The sequence below is a fragment of the Hippopotamus amphibius genome, chromosome 2 (assembly GCF_030028045.1).
Source record: "Hippopotamus amphibius kiboko isolate mHipAmp2 chromosome 2, mHipAmp2.hap2, whole genome shotgun sequence".
Taxonomy (NCBI): Eukaryota; Metazoa; Chordata; class Mammalia; order Artiodactyla; family Hippopotamidae; genus Hippopotamus; species Hippopotamus amphibius.
In genome coordinates this window covers 224962185-224968184 of record NC_080187.1, presented here as the reverse complement: position 1 = coordinate 224968184, position 6000 = coordinate 224962185, and positions in this window count along the sequence as shown.

Below are 6000 nucleotides of genomic sequence, written 5' to 3'. Positions count from 1 at the left end.
ATGACCCAGTGTGTAAGGTTGCCCTGCCTTGGGGCCATGAGTGGGGAAGCATCAAAGGCATTATGCTGTTTCTCATTTGTCCCCCTCAATCCCAACACAGAATGACGACGCTTTCTCCACGTTAGTGTTTCATGCTGAATAGGTGCTTGCAGCACAGATGTGGGCTGGGGAGAACCGAGAGGCAGAAACCGTCCTGCTGCCCTGGCTCAGCTCCCCGGGCTTGAGAGCACCCTACGAAGCCACTCACTTAAGGCAGATGCAGTACAGGGGTGACTTTCCTTTTGCCTCTACCAATTTCTTACTTAAAAAAAAAAAACACCTTTTTATTGAAATATAATATTCACATAAAAAGTGCCCATCTAGTAAACGTAAAAATGAATTCACAGCAACTGAGCACACTTCTGTAAGCACACCCAGATCAAGAAAACAGAACATTACCAGCCCCCAGAAATACCCCTTATACCTGTCAGTCACTAATTTCCCCTGTCAAGGGTAACCATTATCCTGACTTCTACACTGATGGGTTAGTTTTATCTACTCTTGTACCTCATGTAAACGGAAGATACACTAATTCATTAAAAACACTTCTTAAGAGCAGTATTAAAAAATCAAATATATTTTAAACTCACTCTATCATAGTTCCTAAACAAGTTTCTCAGCCCAGAATATTACTCTTTCTTTTACATAGCACCCTTCTTTGTCCGGATTAAGGCCACTTTTACTCTATACTGTGTCTTCTTTCGACTACTTCCCTATCATTTACCTGAGAACCCAGCTTCTTAACTCTGATATACTTCCTTCTTTTGTTCTTTGCCTGTTGCAAGTCTTGTACTCCTCTCCTATTTCCCAAATGCCCAATCGAATTGCCCCAGTCAGTAAAACTTATCCTGAGAACAAGGTTAAAAGTGAATTTTCTCCTGATTTCATGTCTGACTGATAAATTTCTTAGTTGCCCAGCACCAAGTGGAGGCAACCTTGTTCCCTTACCCCTTCCACCTAATCTGAGTGACGTGAGCCTAAATGATGCATAGAGAACTTTGTTAGGCTCAAACAACACATGCGTCATTCCTCCTATGTTTGATTAGGGGATATAGGATATATTTAGTAGTTATTTATAATGATAATTAAAATCACTGTGAGTTGTTAATAACACACCGATGTGACAAAATAACAAATACTCATAATGATTTAGTGTGATATTTATCTGGTCTATTTCCCCTCAGAGAGACCTGAGCTGAACATAATGCCAGCCTTCTTGAAGGCATTAGTTATGTGAGGCAGGACCAAGGGCAACAAGTAGAAGTAGTTTACAATCCTCCATCAAGAAGTGATGTGCTGAAATGAAAAAATATTAGCATGGGCTGCAGACCTTCATGCCTGTCAAACAAAGAAAGTAATATTTATCTAGCTGAGGTAGTTCCAGAAACTTTAGAAAAGACGCATAAAAGATATATATTTTGCTCTCCGGGAGCAAATAAACTATGAGAAAAGCTGACTTCCACTTTTCTCCCTATCAGAAGTAAACCTTGTTGGATGTCTCCAACTTGAGGCTGCAAAAGCTAAATGGGTAGAAATGAGTACAGGTTGTGTGCCTGAACAATTGTGCATTATTCAATATGTTGCAAATCTAATTTTTGTGCCTCACTGGTGATTATATCAAGACTTTGGTCTAAGCACTTCTATCACAAAAGAGGGTCTCATTCATTCCAGCAACATTGTAGGGTACTGCTAATGGTAGAGAAAGAAAAGAGGAAGGGAGGCTCTGGAAACACAGGAGATTTAAAAATAAGTTACCCCTGTACTACTTAGAAATGTCATCTTTGAATAAACAAAGGAGGACTCATTTGGATGCGTGATGGGAAACTTTCATAAGAGATTTTTCATCATCTAATCTTAAGGAACTATTATTTCCATCCAATTTTTATAGGTCTAATTGTGCATACTACATTGTACCAACTATATTGTAATTATCATGGTGTGATTTGAGTTTTTAGTGATGTGCACACTTCTTATCTTCCAGGTTAGATTTCCCCATATCTATTCTTACCATGTTCTCCCACACAACTGACACAGAGTAGAGAAGAATTGATCATCTGGCACTCAACAGATCTTATTGATTAATTAATTGGATCATTTTAATTCTATATAAAAAATTTCCTGATTTTAATTTGATCCAAAGTCAAATGAAATTTTCAAAATGTATTTGCAAACAGAGATGTTAATGAAAATACTTCTGTTTTGAGAACATATCTAAAGTATTAATTTTGTAACATTGGTCTGCTCTTTCAAAAAATTTCAAAACTATTCCGCCTGTTGGCTAACTAAATTAGGTAAGAAGCATGCAATTCACAGCTTAGGTTTTACCTTAGTTTGAATCTTAATTAAAATTGGAGACTTTGTTTAAGAAATAGAGAAAGAAATGCCATTCCAAGCACTGAGATTTAATAAGTTTTGGACTAACAGATACACGCAGCTGTACCCAAGAGATAGAATTTGATTCACTGTGCCACTGATTGAGTGAGGTACTGCCACTGTTATAATTAGGGGAGAATGTGTGAATCTTGATGTGCTAGTCAGTGAAATTCTTTCTGTTTTCTAAGAGGGTGAAACTATCCATCACACAGTAAAGATAAGTTGGGACTGCAACACAGGATCAATGATGAGAATGAAAATTATGCTGTAATATTTATGTCCTTATAGACTTTTTTTATATTCTTTTAAAGAACTTTTATTGAGATATAATTGACATACAGTAAACTGCATATATTTAAAGAGTATAATTTTTTTTTCTTATTAGTAACATGTATATGGCAAGCCCAATCTCCCAATTCATCCTACCCCCCCCCCCGCTTTCCCCACTTGGTGTCCATATGTTTGTTCTCTACATCTGTGTCTCCATTTTTGCCTCACAAAGCGGTTGATATGCACCATTTTTCTAGATTCCGTATATATGCATTAATATACGATGTTTGTTTTTCTCTTTCTGACTTACTTCACTTTGTATGACAGTCTCTAGGTCCATCCATATCTCTACAAATGTCCCAATTTCATTCCTTTTTATGGATGAGTAATATTCCATTGTATATGTGTACCACATCTTCTTTATCCATTCAACTGTTGGACATTTAGGTTGCTTCCATGACCTGGCTATTGTAACTAGTGGTGCAGTGAACAATGGTGTGCATGTGTATTTTTTTTTTTTTAAGCTCTTTATTGGAATATAATTGCTTTACACTCTTGTACCGGCTTATGAGGTACACCAAAGTGAATCAGCTATATTTATACACATATCCCCATATCCCCTCCCTCCCGCGACTCCCCCCCACCCTCCCCGTCCTGGCCCTCCAAGGCATCACCCATCATCGAGTTGGTCTCCCTTTGTTATACAGCAACTTCCCACTAGCTATCTATTTTACAGTTGGTAGTGTATATATGTCTATGCATGTGTCTTTTTGAATTATGGTTTTCTCTGGGTATATGCCCAGTAGTGGGATTGCTGGGTCATACGGTAATTCTATTTTTAGTTTTTCAGGGAACCTCCACACTGTTCTCCATAGTGGCTGTATCAATTTACATTCCCACCACCAGTACAAGAGGGTTCTCTTTTCTCCACACCCTCTCCAGCATTTACTGTTTGTAGATTTTCTGATGGTGCCCATTCTAACAGGTGTGAAGTGATAACTCATTGTCGTTTTGATTTGCATTTTTCTAATAATTAGTGATGTTGAGCAGCTTTTCATGTGCCTCTTGGCCATCCGTATGTCTTCTTGGGGGAAATGCCTGTTTAGGTCTTCTGCCCATTTTTTGATTGTGTTGTTTGTTTTTTTGATATTGAGCTGGATGATCTGTTTATATATTTTGGAGATTAATCCTTTGTCTGTTGATTCATTTGCAAATATTTTCTCCCATTCTGAGGGTTGTCTTTTTATCTTGCTTATAGTTTCCTTTGCTGTGAAAAAGCTAAGTTTCATTAGGTCCCACTTATTTATTTTTGTTTTTATTCCATTACTCTAGGAGGTGGGTCAAAAAAGATCTTTCTGTGATTTACGTCGAAGAGTGTTCTTCCTATGTTTTCCTCTAGGAGTTTTATAGTGTCTGGCCTTACATTTAGGTCTTTAATCCATTTGGAGTTTATTTTTGTGTACGGTGTTAGGGAGTGTTCTAATTTCATTCTTTTACATGTAGCTGTCCAGTTTGCCCAGCACCACTATTGAAGAGGCTGTCTTTTCTCCATTGTATATCCTTGCCTCCTTTGTCATAGATTAGTTGACCATAGTTTAACTCTGGGCTTTCTATCCTGTATGTCCTTTAGATTTTAACTCTAAATATTTATGTTATTCATCTGAAGAAACCAATTAACTGTTTTTTAATAATTAAATGTTGGTTGATTACATCAGTGATGGAAATAATTTGTACAAAATATCAATGCTGCAACATCTAGAATATCAAGAATTATATCTCCTAATAATGATGTTTTGTGGAAAACAAAACAAAACATGTCCTGAAATGCTTGCTTGGATTTTTTTCAACATTAGTAAGAGCTGCATTAGCAAATTAGTAAGAGTTGCTTAAGACTATTATTGCACAGTAACTTAAAGAGGTCATTAATTATTTATTTCCTTAATATTTTATACTTCTCAAAAACATTATTCTTAGATTTAATTCTATCCCCATTTTATGATTAGCTTTTATTTCTAGGAAGAATTGAGCCTGAATAAAATATGAATCATAAAGAGTTTTTCAAAATACTATTTTTTCTTTTGTTAAACATATGTATTTTATTTGTATTAAATATATCAAAGCAGAAAGGAGAGGCAAAGTATCCAGGCTAGTTCATATCACAATATGTGATTAATAAAGACACTTTGTACATCTCATAAATTATTTCAACCTGCATAAAAGCAATTGTTAGAATTGTTCCAAAGTACATTTTTTTTTAATTTTTTTGGGGGTACACCAAGTTCAATCATCTATTTTTATACACATATCCCCATATTCCCTCCCTTCCTTGACTTCCCCCCCCTCGAGTGACCCCCACCCTCCCCGCCCCAGTCCTCTAAGTCATCTTCCATCCTCGAGTTGGACTCCCTTTGTTATACAACAACTTCCCACTGACTATCTATTTTACAGTTGGTAGTGTATATATGTCTGTGCTACTCTCTCGCTTCATCTCAGTTTCCCCTTCACCCCCCGCCCCCTCCCATACCTCGAGCTCTCCAGTCCATTCTCTGTATCTGCATCCTTGTTCTTGTCACTGAGTTCATCAGTACCATTTTTAGATTCCGTATATGTGAGTTAGCATACAATATTTGTCCTTCTCTTTCTGACTTACTTCACTCTGTATGACAGATTGTAGTTCTATCCACCTCATTACATATAGCTCCAGCTCATCCCTTTTTATAGCTGAGTAATATTCCATTGTGTATATATGCCACATCTTCTTTATCCATTCATTTGTTGATGGACATTTAGGTTGCTTCCATGTCCTGGCTATTGTAAATAGTGCTGCAATAAACATTATGGTACCTGTTTCTTTTGGGATTATGGTTTTCTTTGGGTATATGCCCAGGAGTGGGATTACTGGATCATATGGTAGTTCTATTTCTAGTTTTTTAAAGAACCTCCAAATTGTTTTCCATAGTGGCTGTACCAACTTACAGTCCCACCAACAGTGCAGGAGAGTTGCTTTTCTCCACAGCCTGTCCAACATTTGTTGTTTCCAGATTTTGTGAGGATGGCCATTCTGATTGGTGTGAGGTGAAACCTCATTGTGGCTTTGACTTGCATTTCTCTGATGATGAGTGATGTTGAGCATCTTTTCCTGTGTGTGTTGGCCATCTGTATGTCTTCTTTGGAGAAATGTCTATTTAGGTCTTCTGCCCATTTGTGGATTGGGTTATTTGCTTTTTTGGTATTAAGCTTCATGAGCTGCTTGTATATTTTGGAGGTTAATCCTTTGTCTGTTGTTTCATAGGCAATTATTTTTTCCCATTCTGAGGG